At 44.3% G+C, this 20,468-nt stretch overlaps 1 protein-coding gene across 4 annotated transcripts in view; it reads left to right on the forward strand.

The window, feature by feature from the left end:
* Positions 1–275: 275 nt before the first annotated feature.
* The window catches only part of GRIN2B (glutamate ionotropic receptor NMDA type subunit 2B), a 435,739-nt gene continuing 415,546 nt past the window's right edge, over positions 276–20,468 (forward strand). For 2 of the 4 annotated variants that reach the window (XM_035255286.3, XM_054237957.2), the window contains exons 1-2: positions 276–495; positions 1,480–1,912. The gene's annotated coding sequence lies outside the window, so the exon portion shown is untranslated. Of the gene's footprint in view, positions 496–762; positions 834–990; positions 1,116–1,479; positions 1,913–20,468 lie in introns of those variants that run through there. The other 2 variants (XM_035255288.3, XM_054237956.2) reach the window with 2 other exon arrangements.

A 20,468-nucleotide genomic window follows, 5' to 3' on the forward strand; every position in this document is an offset into this window, starting at 1 on the left:
CCAGACCAGGCGACCTGCGCTCCCCGCGCCTCCCCCCGCTTCCCGGTGATTAATACCCATTTTTCTGACGCTCCCCTCCTCCCCTCCTGCTCTGCCTCTCCGGCTGCCGCGAGGTTGACTTGCACAGCCTGCCCCCGCCCGCTTCCCTTCCCCCGGCTCCGCTCCTCACCAACTGGAATCTGGGCTCCTGCCTCTCCACCCCCCACCTCCTTTTGAGAAAGGAAGGTTCCCCCCACCCCCTTTCAAAAACCACTTCCTCCGGCTTCTTCACCTCTAGGAAATCTCGGGGCTTCGCTCTGTCGAGAGTGCTCATCACCACCATCCAGAAGTGCTGGCGTCCGAATGCACATCCCTTTGCCTTGCAAAGAAGAGTCGTGAACTTCAAAGCCCCCGAGACGGATCATTAATCCTGCTTTGCAGGAAAGGAAAACCCTCCATCCCCAGCCACCCGCCACCCCTCTCCGGAGACTGCAACCGCGGAGGCGCTCGGAACCGGTACGTCAAGATTCGCTTTGGAGTCTCTCCTTTCAGTGTAGAGGTTTGGGGGTGTCAGGCAGATAAAGGGTCGAAGCCGTGAAACCCTGAACCAGCCTGGCCGGAGGCAGAGCTCTGAAATCCAGCAGAACCCCGCACTTGCTAATTTGGACGTGGCTTTTTTTTTTTTTTTTTTAAGGTTTTTTTGGTGTGTGTGTGGGGGAGGGGGTGCTGTGACTGGGTAGGGCTGTCTCTGTTCTTTTGGGGGGTTTCATCCCCTCACCCAGCAGAGAGGCCAGGCAGCGGCGCCCGGGCCGGACCCACGCGCCGAGCCCATCCGTCCAATCGACACGTTGCAGGTGAAGCCCGGTGCGCTGCACCCCAGCGCGGCGGCAGCGTGAGTGTGCGCGGGGGTGAGTGTGCGCAGGGGTGAGTGTGAGTGCGCGCGGGGCGCGTGCGCGCGCGTGTCAGTGTGCCCCTTCCAAGAAATGCCCAGTGTGCACCCCGTGCACAATCAGAACCCATTCAGCACGAGCCCGGGGTGGGAGGCGGCGCTGCTGCTGGAGGCGATGGGGAGAGCGAGACAGACATGTCAGCAGCAATGCAGATGGGGCTGGGGGCCGCACTCGCTGGCGAGTTAAGTGGGGATTGTGTTTCTGCGTGTGTGTGAGTGTGTGCTGCTGTATGGTGCCGCTTCTCCCTCCCTTCCTCCTTCCTTCCCACTTCCCTCCTTCGCTCGCTCCCTCCCTCTCTCCTCTTCCATTCAGGTTGGCTTTGCCACCTCTCATCCGTGCCTGTCCCAGGAATGGTATAGCCAGACCTTTTCTGAATTATTTATAGACCGGTACCAGCTGTTTTCAATTCCTCTCATGTGCACTCTGTGGGAAATGCGGGGTTTCCTCCCCCCTTTCCTTAAAACGAATTGATATCTTTTTCGGAATGCATTTTTCTCACCCTCTGGGGGACACGCAAATCAAGCCCTGACCGCCTCTTTTTCCCCCTTAGGAAGGGGACGCTTTGGGAATGACCATGCTCCACCGAGGGACGGAGCCGGCCCCCAGCTTCTCCACACAGAGCCTCCTCCACTAACGCTCCAAAAACCAAAAACCGTAATTGCCAGAAGAAGCGTTAAAAATCTATTCCAGCCACTAACCTCACATGCACACGGAATAATTACTCTGGATTCTGCATTGTGAGCTGCTCTTCATACCCTGAACTACCTTTGAATTAAATCTTTTTTTTTTTTTTTGAATTTACATCTCTTCAAGACACAAGATTAAAACAAAATTTACGCTAAATTGGATTTTAAATTATCTTCTGTTCATTTATCCTTCGTCTTTCTTATGTGGATATGCAAGCGAGAAGAAGGGACTGGACATTCCCAACATGCTCACTCCCTTAATCTGTCCGTCTAGAGGTTTGGCTTCTACAAACCAAGGTAGGGCAAATTCTATTTTATTTTTTCTTTACCTGGGGTAGAGATTCTCCTTTAATCTATCTTTTTCGAGTCCCTCAAGTGGATCTTTTTGGAAGAAAAGGTCACAAGATATTAAAATAATGCTGTTTTGGGGGGAAAGGCTTATTACAAAGAAGGAAATCTCCCATGTTTTTTTCTTTTTATTCTCTTATCAAACAGGTTTTGGGTTTTGGGGAGGCAGTGGGGGTGGGCGTATGTAGGCACAAAAGATGTTGGATGGCATCAGGGGGATATATATAGAGACACAGCCAGCCAGGAGACCTGTGTGATTTTCGAGTTAAATAGCATTTTATTCACCCAGAGCTAAAGCTGCGATTTGTATGGGAATCTAGAAATCCTTTTTTTTTTTTTTTCAGGCTGGCTTTTTCCCCTTGTCGCCTTCATGCCTCTCTCCCTGTCTCCTGTCTTTACCTTCCTAGGCAGCCTTTCTATACCCTTTAAAACAGATAAAAATAATGATTGAGATTACTGTGATTGCTGCCCTGAAATCCACTTGCTGTCTAAAGGGTTGACACCGGGCCCAGAGATCCTGGGAGGCCTATTGCAGAGGGGCAGGTCTAGGTGGGGATCGGGCTGGTGTAAGAACACCTGGAATTGAAGGATGCTGCAGGTTAAGAGGACTTAAATCTTAAGCTCAGAAAGGAGGAATTCTGTCAATATTCTGCTTTTAATTTGTATTTTTTTCTGTGCTATTATTTTTGAGCTGTAAATTTCTCCTTCTGTCTACACATCTATTTATACCCACACATCCTCCAAGCAAACTGTTACTTCCACACTCTTGCAAAATGGCTATCTTGCAGAGTTCTAAAATGCTGTGCATGTGGAAGGGGTGCAGAATTCGACACGTGAGTCTTTGTGTTAAACAAAGAGATTTGCTGTTTGCATGTGTTAGTCTTGTACCCTCAGAAATGGAATTAATACCTGAATATTTTCCCTTTCATCAATTTTTACAATATGTGAAATGTGATTAAGCAGTATTTTAATGTACTTGAGAAGAGAAATAGCAGGAGAAATGGAAAAGACTAATGACTCTTCGGCTAGTCCCTCATGCAATCCAAGACAACTCTTGAGAAAATCAGATCATTCATGGGTCGGAGGGCCACGATGGTGAGTGGGCTGCTCCTTTTCTTGCTCCACTGACCATACTTCCCTGAACTCTGAAGGCGTGTAAATGCAGGGATCAGATTGGGATAAAGATCTCCAAAACCATGTAGCAGAATCAGTAGCATCCTTATTCTTCCTAAAAGTATTACCACCCTGCAACACACACACACATTTTTTCCTGGCATTTTAAAACAACAATTCTTTGATAATCCAAAATACCAAAAGGATGTGGGGAAGAGGTGGAAGATCTTTGTCACACAATGTGACAGCATGAGATAGTTCTTCATTATCCAGAAAGAACAGATGTAATCCAAATTCACTAACCCCCTTCCCCAGGTTTCATTCTTTTGAGCTTTTATTGCTGAAATGCTACTCTGTAGTCATGGTGTAATCAGAGTGAGAGGGTGGGATCCCACTTTGAACCATGTTCTCACCATGTCTACAAATAGCTGAGGTTATCTTGTGTGCGCTCACCTTAGAGACACCTGAGCTCATTCCCCATCTGCTTCCACTCCAAGTAGGAGGAGGAACTCTTTAATTTGACTTCAAAATAGAAAAGAGGTATGGGTGAGAAAGGCAGCTCCATGTGCAATGCTTTCATACATACAGATGGACAAGGAGAGGAGGGCATTGATGAGGCACTGGGCCCCTTTGGCATCCCCAGTGCTACAACACCAGTGCTTTACACCCAGCAGGTCCTTTGGCATGTTTGTCGGTGATGGGGTTGACAAAGGGGGTTGTTGGACAGGATCTCAGCTACTTCATTTACCTTGAATGCCCACGGATGCAGCCAGGTTCCAGGCTCTCATTAGTTGTCCCTAAGACTAGGTGAGGTTGAAAGGTGAGGGTGTTGAGGAAGAGAGGGAAAAGCAGATGGAAAAGCTATAAAGGGAAAGGAGAGGTAATCCACCTGGAAATAGCTTGTTAGGATTCAAGGTGGAATCGCCACAGGTGGTCTGTGCCTTTTCACCATCCAAAGCCGTTTTGGAGGCCCCAGTAAGGAAGCAGGTGTTCCCCATCCTCGCGGGCAGTATCTGTGAGGCTGTGACTCAGTGGTGTTCTGAGCCATCTCAGGGCCCTTGTTCTCATCCCCCTTTCCCCCCCTCACTGTACAGAGCTGACTGGGTTCTGTGTTGTCTTTTCTCCTTCAGCCACCGCCTTACAATGGGAGTGACATGGGAAAGAAAGGTGGCTGCTGGTGGGAGGATGAGCAAATTTAGTTCAATTGAGGAGCCTCCATGATGTACAAGTAAGAAAAATAATAATAATGGGAAAGGTAGGTTCCCAGGAAAGCAGTTACGGGCGTTAGGTGGGTGATTTCAAGAAAAGCAAGACAACATGGTTATCTTCTGTGTCTGTGTTTCAGGTGTGGTAGAGCATGGCGGATCTGTGCACACAGTGCTATGGCAGTTCAGAGTTAGGTGTTAGGTGAGGAGAGGAGCAGGGAGTGCCACTGGATTGTCTCATTTTTCCTCTCCCATTCGTTCCATCCCTAGGAAGCCTGTCTGTCTGAAGATCCTTGTTTTGCTAACGTATATATGCGTTTTTTGCCAGGGATGGATGCAGACAGAGAGAATAAGAAGGTAAAATGACAGGAAAGGAGAGGAAAGAGAAAAAAATCCTCTCTTCAGTACTTTGCACACCAAGTGCTTTTCTTTAAGGCCGATTGAGAAGAGCGACTTCCTCTGGGGAAGGGAGGAAGAGCAGGAACCTGATTTGTGTTCTTGGTGTACCTCCAGAAAGATAGCGTCGGAATCTTGATCATCTTCCTTGACCTTCATGTACATGCACCCAGTCCTGTGTGGGGAGGGGCAGGAGTCACCTGGGAGGTGGACACCTGGACTGAAACTGGCTGGTGGAACGAGTGGGATTTGACTGGGAGAAACAGTCCTGAGCTGATCCAGCCCTTGGCCGCAATATTCACTTTCTTCCAGCTCCTCTGTGAGCACAATACACCCAGGGAGCAGGATTGCTTTTTCTATATTCTTATTTAAGAATCTGAAATGAACATGACATATCTACTACTACTAACAGGTTAAACAAAACATTTTGTTAATATTTATGGTCTATAAAAGGAGACAGGTGAAAGGACAAATTGTATGGGAGGAAATCATAGCCCCAGATCAGCATCTGGATGCCAGAAGAGAAAAAAGCCAGGGTCAAACTGACCATTCTAAAGGTGGTAAAACCATTGTTTGAAAGGATAGCCTTATGTCTTCAATAATGAAGACTGGGGCCGACAAAACCACTTACCTTGTATATCTTGTTGGAATTGAAAGTGGATGAGCTAGAAAAATTAAGCTGCTTCTTTTCCTCAGTGCCATTCTATCCCATCCCTAGGAATTCTAGAAATTTCTTTCACTAGACTACATTTTCAGTTGCTGCTCCGGTGCATATGACTGGATACCAGCATTGTCTCTCACTTTAAATAAATATAGATCAAAAGAGTTAGTGGTCTAATGAATTGTTCACATTTATTAAAGTGCATCTCCTCTTTGCAACCACAAGAAGTCGTCTCTGGGGAGAGTAGATTAGTGGTTGAATTGATGTTATCTTCCAGAAGGAGGCCAAAGCTGGAACAGAATGTAGTCAGGACGAAAGAGCAGGCGTAGCTCAGAGAAGGTGGGTTTCTGAGGTTCACCTGCGGCTGTTAATGGTGCCTGTGGCCATTACACAGAATCCATTGTGCCATGAACTTTTGGGGGTATTGTGAACCCATCGAGATGTGTTTATGAACCTTTGGTTGTTTTCTTGGTGTTCTCCAACTACCTTATTTTTGGTCTTTTCACTTCCTAGCACTTTCAGCAGAGGTTGGCAGAGAAGGGACCTGGTGCACATCTGTGTTGTCCTATTGGTGAATCTCTCCATGGCTGCCCCAGGCTGTGGGATTGCCTTCCTTACTGGTCTTCACCAGCATGTGCTCATGCTTCTTAGTTTATCCTGATTTTGTTTATATGTTGTTTCCCTAAGAAGTTTGTGAGTTCCTCGAGGGCAGAGAGGTGTTTTATTCATCTTAGAATTATTTGTGCTTAGCATAGTGACTAGCACATAATAGATCCTCAGAAAATGTTAAATAAATGAAAGGAGAAAGGAAGTGAGATATTAACTAGTCTAGGACGTTACCTGTGGTTTGTTCTGTTGGGTTTAGGGAGGGTTAAATTTACGCCGTTAGATGAGATCAAGAATATCAGAGCTATGTGACACTTTAGAAAACATCTACTCTGAACTCATTTAATAAAGAAACTGAGATTCAGGGACATTAAGTGATTTTCCTGAGGTTGTATGACCTCTTAGTGCTATTGCTTTGTACCCCATGCACTAGCATTTCTCAGGGTGAAATGCAGAGGTTATCTGTGGATTTTAAATGTCTACATCAGTGCTTCTCTAACTTTACCATATATTGAAATCATCTTGAGGTTTTGTGAAAAGGCATATTCGAATTCAGTAAGCCTGGGCTGGGCCTCCACAGTTTGCATTTCTAACAAGCCGTCCTTTGACACCATAGTTGCTGGACATTGCATCACAGGTCGACACCATCCCTGCATTTAATTGTAGACCATGGTTAGTGGTCTTGGCACTAGAATATTGGCAGTTCTGCTCGTATTCTACTTTTGGGATTCCAGCACTTCTGCTTTGTTTTTTTAGAAAAAAAAATCAGAAAGAAACCTGTATACTTCAGTTCAGCCATCTCCTCTCCTCTTTCACTCTTTCACCTGTGCACATCTTTTGCCTGCTCTTTTCCTTCTGTGCTCTCTATTCTTGTCATTCTTACAACTGATTCTTTTCTTATTTTTCCTTTTATATTCTCCCACTTTTTAGTTTATCTTTTTATTAATGTCTCCTCATTACTTTTACACTATTCTCTTCTTTTAACTTCGTTTATTTTCATGTCTTTTGTTTTGCTCAGTTATTCAACAACGTTTGTTAAGGACCAGTGTTTGTCAAACATTGTGCTATGAAAAAAAATTAGCTGTCTGTACCTTCCAGTAGCCCAGGATCTAGCAGTGTGGACATGTATAAAGAGATAATCGTATATTTAGGTATGATCTGTAAAGGAGAGAAGCCTGGGAGAGTGAGGGGGACTCAGTGGTTCGCATTTAAATTATGTCTTGAAGTAAAAAATTAGAGATTTGTAGGAGACAGAAAGCCAGGTGATTTTATGAGGACAGAGAGCATATGAAGAGGGAAGCTGGTGTATAAAGGCAAGCCTCCCGCTCTTCCTTGCATCCCTTAACTCAAGGAAAAGAACAACACGGGAGTGTGCTGCTTCTTTGATTAGGAATTTCAGATTACAAATGAGGAGATTTGAGAATAAAGCCAGGGTCTTCTTAAAAGAAGGAAGAGGCCCTAATTTCTGCTTTAGTGATTCTATAGTTAGTGAAATACTAGCCTTGTTTATTAGGCTTGTCTCTAGAATGAGCAAATGATACAGTTTTCGTCTTAGACCACTGGATTGCAGCGAACTCTGTTGATGGCCATTACAAAGAAAGGGACAGCTGTTAGCTGGTTTGTGTCCAAAGAGAAACCTGGATCCTAGCCCAGGCCAAGCTACTCAGAATAAAGGACCAGGCTAGCCCATGTGTTTCTGGAGGAGGGAGGTAAAAAGTTGCCATGCCCTTCAGACACCAGCTGCTTTCTGTAATGGCAAAGGGGAGTGATGGATGAAAAGGGATCCCATTATTCCTAGAGGATTCACAAAATGCTTTTTGGTAGGCTATTTAGAGTGGCTTGAAATTTTAGAGGTTTTGGTGTCCAGGTATGCAGATGCTGGGGATATGCCTACAGTCACCTCTTGCCTAAACTATAGCATTGATGCCTAAGGGAAGATGGGCTTGAAATGGATGACTCCCTAAATTTGTTTTGTATCTTTTTCTGCTCCTTATCCTTTTACCCTTTATCTACACTTTCACTATTCTTTGTATGTTGTGGTTTGTATTTGTTTCATTAGCAGAAGAATCCTAAGCTCGGCCTGATGACTATTTAAAGATACATTACATGTACAGACAGTATCCTGGATCTGAAGATAGGTGGGTGAGTAAATGACCACCATGACTGACTTAAGACCCATGCATTCCAAGGGGACTTGAGAGGCAGAGCATGGGAGGCACAGTGATAAGGCCGAGCCCTGGGTCCCTGAGAAGGTGGTGGAGGGGAAACAGGGCCAGCCCTCTGGGAGTGGCAGACCTGGGAGAGGAGAGAAGCTATAGACTTTGGCCCTCCTTGGAGCACAGCTTGATGGGGAACAGAAAGTCTGTAGTGGAAGAGCTTCCTAGATTAAGACAATTAAGGTTTCAATGAATTAACTCTCTGAACTGCTCACTCAACTCACCAATAGCAAACTGTGCCATCCACACGCCATCTCTGTGTCTTTCCTCACTGCCTCACTCAGACTGAAAATGTCTTTCTTTAGAAGGAAATGCCAAGCCTAAAGTTCCATTAATCTTTATATAGACCCACTCAGGACTTCAACTTTCCTAGAATTTCTTAGGAAATCAGATCTTGTTTCTTTTTTAAGAGGGGAGACTACAAAACATGGGCTGAATAAAAGCACTACATGGTTATAGGAAGGGAGAAGAGAGTCTTAGAAGAAGCCCGAAGCTCAGGTGAGGACACTCATTCTTTCTCCCATAGCTAGTTGTACTCTGTGAAAATGGCTGGACGTTCTTAACCAATCCTCCACCTTCTAGGGGCTGTAGTCTGGTCACACAGATGCCACAACAGTTTGTACCTTTGGATTCAAGATTAGTGTATTGGATATGTTATCCAAATCCACATACACCCCACACACCTGTACATACTAGACTTGTGTATGGATGGATATGTTTGTGCAGTGACTTACCTACCAAATATGATAGCCCTCAAAATCTTAAATGCATTAAATGTATGCAACTTAAGTACAATAATGCATGTGGTCTATGCGTGTGGCACAGAATAATAGAGCAATAATGCTGATAGTCACCTTAGAGGTTACCTGTCCTCCTCGACAACCACCATTTAAAAACTGTGAAAATACGCCTAAGGTTGGCCACGTGGCCTAAAGCCACATAATATGGTCAGCCATGTCCACTGAGCCTCACTTCAGTGCTTTCCTCTCCCCTGCCCTGCCCTGCCCTCCCCACAGGCCCCCATGGCATGCATGGCCCTAAGTCAGCTCATGGTGTGCACTTGCTCATCCGCAGATCACCAGAGTCTCAAGTTCTCTCTTGATCTGTAATGGGTCTTTAAAAACATTAAGTTTTTCCAAGCTGTCCAGTAGCTACATGATAATAAAAGAGGCGGTGGTCTTAGGAGTCAAAAGCTTTTATTAATTCTGCTTGTGCTGCTTTATTTTGTGACCATGTACAAACTGTTGACTCTGGACCTCGATTTTCTAATTTCTATAACAATGACAGTAGTCTGAAGCAGTGATTTTGAACTGCACTTCAATAACAGAATCATTCCCACAGCTTAAACAAAAACAAATACAAAAAAACTAAACAAGAACAACAACAACCAAAACACCTAATGATGCCCATGCTCAGACCCTACCCCAAACAGTTAAACTGAAATCTCTCAGGGAGGGATCCAGGCAATGGTCATTTAAGAAACTTCCCGAAGGATTCTAATGTGCAACGGTATTTGAGAATGACTGGGGAAGATGATTGACAAGGCACCTGTTAGCTCTAAACATTATGTCATACTAGCATTTTAACATGAAGGTAAGACCTTGTCACTGTTAAACTCTTCTGTGATTAGTAGAGGGTCCCTGGGCCCAAAGCTAAAAGTAAAGCAAGTTATTGGGATATGAGGGTACTTAGCCTACGGATTGCACACAAAGGGTGGAACTCCAGGCTGAATTAAGGGAAGCTTCCTCACCGCTGACACGGGCCTGGTGCTGAACGTTAGGAAACTCGGGGAGAATGCTTTCCTGACACCCTTAAAACAGGTGGGGCTGCAAAATAGGGCGAGCGGTTCTTGGTTTTGCAAACATCCTCTGTTCCACTTAGTCTTTATTGAGGGTGCCCCATTTCTTGTTTCGGAGAGAAAACCTCATTTCGGTCCTTTGTAACACTGTAAATGTAGGAAAACTATTAATAAATGGGGCTGGCTAAGCAGACCCTGATTGACTGGTGAGGGGTGTGAATGGTGCAATTATCTGAGTGCTAGTTGGAATTCACTAGCCCCGTTGCCCTCCCTCTCGGTGCCTGAAGTGGAATATTAAGGCACGCAGAGGAGGAAGAGGGTAGGAGGCATCAAGATGTCATTCTTCTGTGACTGTAACTTTAATCACTGATTATTAGGCTGGCTGGGTTAATAGTTTTCTCATATCCTTCCTTTTTGGCTTCCCCCCTTCTCTGTTTTAAAATAAATGTAAACCTAAATGTGCAGAAGCAAGGAAAAAACCCAGATTTATGAATCTGTGTCTTTAAAGGCAAATTATAAGAGTAAAAACATGACTTCTGTTTTAGACAGCTGCCAGTAGCCACTGGAGATAAAAGAGAAAGGGTAAGTGTGTGGTTTAGACTCTCAGGGTGTTTGGTGGGCTGCGTGGTGGTGTGAGGCACTAAGTGTTTAGGAGAAAGCTAAGCATACTGCTTGATCTGAATTTTCAAGTGTCTACTGGCTGGCCCTACATAGGAAAAACATCGAAATCATGGGGCTCCTGCAGCCTTTACCGTGGAATTTTTTATCGTGCAGATCAGTTTCTCCCGTGAGCTCTGTGGAGTAACAATTGCTATCTTTGTGGTTTGTGGTTCTTCCTCTTATCACCTTGTTAGAGGCTCCAGAATTGTTTCTGAGCTTGAGGAACATGGGGAATATTTCTGTTTTCCTTTGATTTTGTTTACGTCCGTGTCTTGATTTTTCCTTCTGCTCACATAGGGAGAAGGACTGCAAAAGACATTCTACCCTGGCCAAATGCAGGTGCTCAGATTCAAAAGATCTTTCCTGAGCAGGAGAATGCTACTCTTTGGATTTCTGAAGAAAGAAAGACTGGATGTATGTGTAGTGCGTGTGTGCATGTGTGTTTTGAGCCTGCATGTAGAAGAGAAATCACTTTTGTTTAAAAGTGATCAAATTTGTTAAAGTGATCAAATTTGATTAATTTTTTATTTTCTCTTGAGGACAAGATTTATGTCCTTGTCATGTTATGTCCTCGGTGCTTAGCAGAGTGCTCTCTGCACATGGTCAGTGCTCAGAAAATTCTGGTTGCTGGTAAAGATGATGATGGAAATGAATGTACATGAAAGATAAAGCTGACATGTTTATGCCTTTTACATTTCCATTTCCTTGCCATCCAAGCACCTCTGAATGCTTTGGGTGAGATTTACTAGAGTTGAATAGATGAAAGTATCTTTAGTGCCGGCTTTAGGCTGATGAAGTGAAAATACACTCATTCCTCAGCGCCTCACTTCTTTAAGCTTCCTTTCACATTGCGTTCCATATGGACATTTCTTCAAAAAGCTCGCTCTCATCACTAATTATGCTGTTGCCCTTCCTTTCAAATTCCACGTAAATACTGTTCATGCCTCAAGGTTCGTCTCAAAGGCAGGATCCACCGTGATTGATCTCCCCCACTAGAAGTGAACTCTCCCAAGCTGTTTGTTCACAAACTCCTTTTCCCTCTGTTTGTAGCGCTCATCTTATGCTGGCTTTGGGGACAGATCTCTAGTTTACCTAGGTAGTCTTATCTAGTATCCTTCGGTCACCTTCAGCGTGCTGGACTTTCTGGAATAAATGGGATCATGGTTATCTTCTCAACCTCTCCTTTTTATTAGGTACCTTTTTACAAAGTTGCTTTGATTTCAGCATGAAATTCAAGTTTGACAGTGAAACTCATAAATGATCTTCCAGTAACCATTGCAGGCAATCTCCTTTATTGATAAGTCTGCATTTATGCAACTGAGACAGAGATTAGGAAAAGGAGTGAGAAGGGCCTGGAATTATGTAATCAGAATTTATATATCACTTAAAGATAAGAAGTGGAGTGAAAATACTAAGAATTACTGCTGTCAGTCTAAATATAAGAGTTATCTATAAGGAATTGCCTTGCTTTTGCTTGGGACAAATTTCTGTCGAAAATTATATTCTAGATTATGCCCATTATAGTCTAGATTATGTTAATGTACATTATCTCATTTAATCCTCACCACAAGGCTGATATGATGATTTCAGTTTCTCAGATAAAATGAGAGAGGATTAGAGAGCTGAACGTTACACAGCTATAAGGGGTAAGCCAGGATTCCAGTTTCCATCTTCTGATTCTAACCTGTGACTCTTTAAATTATATAGAGTTACCTCCATGTTAGAAAAAAGATAAAGGTTTATGTTGCATGTAGTGGAACTCATAAACAGCATGTACTTTGAAACTTCAGCGAAAGTGATTTTCTTCTAGATCCCTTCTCTTGGGGCTTTGCTGTTGGTAAAAGGCAAAGCTGTTTTAAACTAGAAAAATGGATCCCTACAAAATAGCTGATATCTGGACCTCAATTTAATTCCATGAGGATGAGGGTGAGAAACTCATGGTACTGGCCATCAGCATCTTGTTCACTTCATATATGGCTGAGACCTGGGCATCATCTTCTTAGCCTACTCCTACAATTCTGTAAGTATATTTCACCTCTGAAATTGAAGACTCTAGTTTCTGTAAGAGGGAAGGAACTATTCACTTCTCACTGATCATATAATCTTGGACATCTTGAAGATTCTCCATTTTCTTGTATCTATTTCTTTCTCAAACCCATTTGCAAGCTACTCCTTTGAATACAGACTAATGGTTACGTGCACGAGAATGGCAGTCATAAGTGCTGCTTTGTGCTTGGACTTTACTCTTAACAGGGGTCCTCATTATTGTTAAAGAGAACATTCCAGAAAGGATATGAGTGAGCTAGTTTTGTTTCCAATATCTATATCCACTCTTAACTCAGAGGGCAGTTTTATAGAAAATAAATGTAAAATACAAAGGTCAAATTCCCCATTTTTTTTTTCTATTATGAAAGAGGGTATCTATTGGTGCCACATGGAATTCTGGTGTCTTAGCTTTACCACATGCGTATTTTAAAAAGACTCTTCAGTAATTTGAAGCGAGGTGGAATTGAGAGGGGAAACCTTGCTGAACTCGCTCCCTCAGCTGTAAAATGAGGTCTTTAGGGGACCAGTTACTGTGCTGATTCTCCTAAAACTCCATTTTGTGGATTGAACAAGGAAATGTAAACAGTCTCCTCAACCATAAGTGTAATATACACATGTGCAATATGAAATAATAATTAAACTGCACCCTGCCCCAAATAGCCAGTTTTCAATGTATTATTTGGCCTTGAATTCAATACATCACCTTTCAGTGGACAAGAAAATGGAAAATATTTAATGGGCAAGATGTGCCATGAGTGGCGAGGCATGCAGCATTCTGAATGCAGAGTGGCACCTAGGCATTGTGTCCTGTGGTTTTTAATCTTTGGTCTATGTCTCCTTCCCAGGTTCTCTTTCACAGTATTTTATTGAGAAAACTAGATAAATACTTGTCAGAAAGGAGAGCAAAACTAATCTTTCTAGCTTTATGTGTGAAACTATTTTTTCCAGGCTTATCTTTTATCTTTACATGATCCAAGACACGAAAAGATGGAGATGGTGACACAGGGACACAGGCAGGGGCAAGGGGTACTGTGAAAGACTGATTTACACTCCAGGCCTTTGCTCATGCCTCCTGCTCTGACTTCAGTGCCCATCCCACATGCCTGCAAGTTTCAGCTCAGGGATCCTCAGCTCCAGGTGGTCCTGTCCCCACAGGCTGGAATCACTGCCCTCTTCCTGCTCCCACAGCCCACCCTGGGATGTGAAAGGACTGCTGTCGTGTCTCTATCCAGCCCACCTCCCGATGTGAATTTCTCAAGGGCAGAAACAGCATCCACCCTCGTGTCCTGGTGTGTGCCTGCAGAATGCTGGTGCATTGTACATGTTTAATAGATGGCTGCTACTTTGCTGTGAGCACCACAGGGTCTGTGTTTAGTGATTTACATGATTTGACTAATATGACCCTTTCAAACACACATAGTGATATGTAAACTTATCTGCATTTCACAGATGAGGATACCAAGCCATGAAGATGTTAAAAGCTTTGCTTAAATGGCATGACCAGGATTTGAACCGGGCGTTTTGGCTCAAGCTCACACTCTTAAACTCTGCTTTACCGCTTTCTAGTACATGTTTATGGTTGACTTGATGCTCGGAGACTTATAGGAAACATACTGCGTGTCTGGTCCTATGTAATAAAGAGACTGGAGAAAGAGAAGAGGGTGCACAGCAGAACCTGAAAGGTGGTTAGAACCTGGACTCCCATGAATGACTTGTGGACCTCTTTCTTCAGATATGCTCATTAGCTATAGGACACAACCAGGACAGTCTTCCAGAAATGCATAGGAGTGTAATTAATGTAATTGTTGTTGAGTTATGCAGAGGGCGAAATGTGTTGGATTTTGAGCACTGTAATTCTCAGCTCCTGGCTGCCATCGTTGGGTTTCTTACATTTTTCCTGGCTCCTGTCTTCTCCACCTTTCTTTCTGCAGTGTAACATAGTAGCAGGGGCAGAAAACAGTGATTTTCTCCTGAGCAAGATCTCAGGAGTCAGACTACCAGGGTTTATGTTCTCACCCTTGTCATGTATTGGGCAAATGTCTTTATTTCTCTGTGCTATCAGATTCCTTATTCATCAAATGGAGTATTAATAACTCTGGATTTTTAGAGCTGTTGTAAGAGTCAGGTGAGTTATTTCACTTTGAACAATATTTGTCACAGAGCAGGCATTGCATAAATATTAATTACTATGACTTCCCCTGTTCCCAACCCACTAGCTATTCAATCAGAGACAGTTTGGGTGTTGCAGTGTGATGCTTAATTGTCCCATGTAGACGGCCAGCAGTCATTTCTGAATTAGAAGCTTCCAGATCAAGACTGGCTTCTTTGACTATTTCATCAAATTACACCTAGTAAGAAAAGACAATCTAGCCATGAGGTGCCATGTTTCTAGAATATTTAGAGAACACGAATTTTTAGTACAAATATGCAGAAGGTACCCACGGAAACCAATTAATTGAGGATTTAAAGGTTCAAGTGAGCCTAGGACAAAGTCACCATGAACTGATCACACATGAAAATCTGTAAGGAAAACTAAAGCCAAAATTTGAGAAAGAAAAGGAAGGTTTTCAATGAAGGAAGGCAATAGGGGTAAAGACAAGCCAAATTGGATGTAATAACAATAATCACATTTCTAAAGCTCGATAATGTGTACGTGGTCTTCTCATGTATACTGTCTTCCTCATACATTATTCGGTCTTCTTCAGAACCCACCAGGAGGAATTCTGGGCATGCATCATCATCCCTGTTTTAAAGGTGAGGAAAATGAGGTACGAACCACTTCAGTGATATCAAGTGTTCTAATGATTGCCCTAAATGTTGCAGCAAGAGGAAGAAAAAGCCAGAATTCAAGCCCAGCTTTTCTAAATCTCATGTCCGGGGCTTTCTCTCCTCTGCATGTGCCTTGAGACAGTTTAGGGCAGCAGCTTGCTCTCCTAGATGAGAAAGTCTGGAGGAAGCCTGCTCGGATGAACAGAGGGCTTATTCTAAAAGGAAAGCCACTTCGGTGGGCAGGTCGGCATCTTCAGAAACAGTAAAGGTTGTGAAATATGAGAAGGAAGATCGACATGCAAAAGATTTAAGAGTTTAGGAACAAGGGAATTATTATCATTATACCTCTCCACCTTCCAAAATTTCCACAATAAAGCATGTTGTTTTTATATTTAGAAAAGATGAATAGGAAATAAAAAATGAAAACCTTTAGATTTATGAGGAATTAAAGGGAAAGCAGCAAAAGCCATCTTTATAAGAACAAGAAGTGTATCTTTAATTTCTTAGAAATATAATCGGGAACTGGTTACTAACATGCAATCACACACGTGTGTGTGCGTGTGTTGTATAATCTGGATTCTAGCATGAGTTAGGGAACATGAGGCCAATATAAAACTGGAGAGGATTTTAAAACATGAATTAAGGCGACTATGATAAATAACCTCAGGTCTTCAGGACAGATTCGAAAATGTCTTTAACAAAGAAGTGGCCACTGCAGGGCCAGAGGCTGCCGTTTGGGAAAGTCACAGAGGACTGGAAAGATCTCTGCGAGAAAAGAGATGATGGCTAGAAATTACAAACTCATAAGCACAAATACTAGGTTGCAAAAATATCAAACCTGTCAGCTACCTTAAAGAGACCAGGCTAGGCACCCTCAAAACGACTTTCTAGATAACAAATCCTATTAGATCTGGGGCTCTGTGAGAATTTCAGGCTTTGCAGGCTGCAGGAAACTGATATATGTAATTAAGGAAAAGTAAGAGAAGTTTTAGATCTGGCTTACCCTGAGCTTCTACTTTCTAAACAGGGAAAATGGGGTGGGTTGAATAGATGGTGCTCAAAATGGAGTGACGGCAGTGGCTGCCAGCTAGGGCAGTGCTGTGGTTCTCACCTGGGGGAGCTCGGACCCAACCTATATTAACTTTCTCAACAAAAGTGGACACAGTTAAATACTGTGCCTGCTTCTCAGGTCTGAACAAAGAAGGAATTTCTCCCGCTGAGGAATGAGGTGTTCTGCGAGTCAGCTTTGCAGCGCTGGTGACACAAACAGCCTGGCTTGCAGCCTGTGAAGTCCATACTGCTCTCCTTGACCCCCAAACCCGCTTCGTCTTTGCTGCCTCCCCACTTCTACCCTGACCTTTAATCTACACATTTAGGCAGCAAGTCCTAAAATGAATGTTCTGGATCGTCTTCCCTGAGAAATCTACTTTTGTGCCAATGCCTCAGATTCCACACAAAGTATTATTAGGGGACTTAGGATCCCTGAAGCCCATCTGTGAATGGCACATTAAGAGCCCTTGCTCTGGACCATGTGCACACCCTGGCAAATATTCCTCTAGTTACTTGTCTCCAGAAGGTGAAGACTTTGGAGAACAGCTTTTCCAACCAGCCGCATGGATTCATTTATATGAAGGTTTGTGGCCAAGGGCAGGACCTCTTTGCTGCGGAATCGAATTTAATGCCTATCCTCCAAGAGCTGACACAAACCAGGAGCTGAGATCTGGGCAAAAATGTCTAGAGAAGAAGGCAGAATTGATGGTGTCTTGAAGGTGGTAGGAATCAAATAAGGTAGGAGTTCAGACGTGGGTGAGCCAATGTGACCGCCCAGGGATAGGGGAGGCAAGTACTTTGGAAGGAATGCATGTGATTCAGATATACCGGAATAAAGGAATACTAGCTTTCTTTATTTTCTCTACTATGTTAGCCATCTCCCAGTGCACCCCAATGGACTCTGACTCTTGACTAAGGCCCTGAGAACAATTCTAGCCACAGCCAGAGATTAAGTCTCCATTGGGACCCCAGGATGAAGATTTCTTAAAATTTCTCATGAGGTTCTCCTCCCCTCTCAGGAAAGTTGATATTCAGTGGATTCTCTCTTCACCCTTCCCACCATGGGAGATCTGTCTCTTTCTTTCTCCTGGATGCCAAGCAGCGCCTCATGTGGACAGCTCAGTCCTGGCACCCTCAGGATCCTGGGCTGGTACTGCTGTGGCTTTTATACCATTCTAGATCTTGAATAGTCAGTGCCCAGAAGTCAAGATGGGAGTCCCAATACCACTCTTCAGAGAGGCAGCCCGTGGGAGTCAAGAGCTGGGTCTTTGATGTCAAAGGGACCTATGTTCAGAATCCTGGAATTGCCACCAAAGGACCTTGGGTATGGCATTTCAACTTTTGACTGCCAGCTTTCCCTCTGCTGTAAAATGCAGGTTATGTGAAGGTTAGATGAGGTGAAACATGTAAAGTGCCTGGAACTGAGCTCCCTGCCTCTCTTGTCCGTATCCTGTGAGTAACGCTGCTGATTTCTCAGTAGGCTAGGAAAAAGCAAAAGGGATGGTCCTTGCTGGCCTTCTCTATCTTCTTTTCTTTTTCTTACATAAGTGCCTATCCCAGCCTGTGCCTCAGTGATCCTCCGCTCTGGCTGTCATGCCGAGGAGAATTGCAGAAGTTGGCTGTGTTCATTTCTGCTGATGAGGGAGATGGAGTGAAGTGTATGAAACCCAGTGCCTAGGATGGCCTCAGGAAATTGGGAGTGTTACAGAATAAGCCCCAAAATTAGGTGTGCCCAAGGGGGTGATCCAGAGAGACCTGTGGGCTGGGAGCTTTGGGTTATTAGAGAAAATGATAGGAGCAAGGAAAGGGAAATTTTAAAAAAGAAAGGGCGACCCTGATGGAAAAGAGGAAAGTGCCATATCCAGGACCTGAACTTCCATCAGTTTCTCTGGCTTTCCTCCACCTTGTGTGTTAAGGAGGGAAAAACTAGGCAGGGAGAGAAAAAAGGAAGAGGAAGAATGAGAAAAAAAGGGTAGGAGGAAGAGGTAGTGGATGAGTGGGCTGAAAGATCTGCCTTCTCTGACAGCGATGGGGAGACGCTGCAGACAGAGGGTCTGTCTAACTGCATTCCCCAGGGAGGGACAGTGCCCATCGCCCTTCTCCTTTCCTCACCTCGTGGAGGCAGCAACAGTTTTGGCACTCTATTGGGGGAGAGTCAGAAAGCAACAGCTGCTCTGCCCCTCTGGGAAGTCCTGTCTGGACTCCAGGGAGTTTTTGTGACCTCTTCATGGAGGTCGGCCAGCCTGCCTGCCTGCCAGCCTCCAAGGCTTGCTTGGGTGTTATGGTCACTATGATGAGCCAGTCCTCTGCCCGGCAGATGCTTGCTGTACGTCTCTTTGTCTCCCTCCTGCCTGTAAATGGTGGCAAACAGACATTTTGGGAAGGAATTAAGCACTATGAGTTCACAGAATGCCAGGCATTCAAGTGGCAAATATAAATCAATTTTGAATTGTTCCGGGTTTTAGGTCATTTGTAGTATGGTACCTACTTATAGCATAGGCAATTCAGGGTTACTTTTACACAAAATGAAAGCAGTTTGCTAAAATCTGAATTGAATAACTGCGGGCTGGTGGAAATATGGGTCTTTGTGAAGCCCCTCTGTTTCCGTGGGAGAAGGGATGGTATAGATTTAAGGCATTGGGTCTTGATCTCCCTTTGGTACTGGAATCAGGAGTGGACACGAGGTAGGTGTGGAGACAAGAGCCTGCGCCTGCCTCTGCTCCCGCCTGGTTCCTCGGTGCAGTTGGGTTCAAGCCCAGATGCAGCTGGAGGAGAAGCTGCTGCCAAGCAAAGCCGTGCTCCCTGCTGCTCACTGTGTGGAAGAGCCAGCTCCGTGCACGTGTGTGTGTGTGTGAGAGAGAGAGAGAGAGAGAGAGAGAGAGAGAGTGAAAGAGAATCTGAGAATGTGAATGAGAAACCATTTCTTTGCAGGAATAAGAACTTCAGGGTATTTTATCAGGGCCTCGATTCTTTTCTGTCTTAGGGACCAGCATATTTGAAATACTGCCCAGGTGGTTCTAATGAACAGCCAAGTTTGAGACTTGCTCTTCCAGATCCTCCCACCGCCTCCCTCACACCCGCTCCTTTGTCTCATTCGGGCCTGAGCTGCGCTGCCTGCAACCTCCACTCTCAGGGAGGAAGACAGCCTCTGACTTTTTGCAACTCCCAGCCATCCTTGTCTGCCATTCCAGTGGACCTACGTTTCTAGAAGATGTGGTGGGTTGATTAAATAAATGCCCTTAACCCTCTAATTTTATGCACACAGCTCCTCATGCTGTGGAAATAACTGCTCTTAGGTTTTTCATTGTAAGTGGATTGCCCAGATTGCCCAGAGGGAAAGAACTTTGTCTAATTTTAATAAAACAAGTGTTTGTTTAGTTATTCAGTTAAAATGGTCAACATTTTCACACTTTGTTTTATGTTCTATATATTTCAAAATATGCACTAAATTAACGTTTTCAGCATGTCGGATTCATGAATTCTTGCACGTTTCCATTGCATATCAACCACTCACCGGCAAAACTGCGCCCTCCAGTTCCTCCACATTGGCCCTTTGTCCAGGCGTCCAGCAGCATTTCCTCCCTACGGTGTCTCTCACCTCCTCTCACAGGAGCTGGATCCTCCCTCCTCGTGACTTCAGCCTTTGCTTCCTCCACTTCACTTACATCACTGACCTTAGCTCCCAGTGTGGAAGTCTCTAATGCTTCCTTCTCCTGGGCTTAGAATTCCTGTTTCTTCCCTCCCTTCCCTTCCTTGCCACTGTTTCCTCAAACTGGAATTCAGCTTCTCCAGGACAGACCCACTGGCTTGCGGGCATGTCTCCATTTAGGGTTCTGTCACTCACACTACTAAGGGCCGATAAAAAAATAAGTCCTCAGAATTCTTCCTTCCAGAGCCCATCATCACGAATGATGACATGAGCAGCCTTTGCTCATACGCACCTACCCCGCTCTTAAAACAGGCTTTCTGAGCACTCTCTCCTCCC

Source organism: Callithrix jacchus, chromosome 9 (genome assembly GCF_049354715.1).
Source record: "Callithrix jacchus isolate 240 chromosome 9, calJac240_pri, whole genome shotgun sequence".
Classification (NCBI taxonomy): domain Eukaryota; kingdom Metazoa; phylum Chordata; class Mammalia; order Primates; family Cebidae; genus Callithrix; species Callithrix jacchus.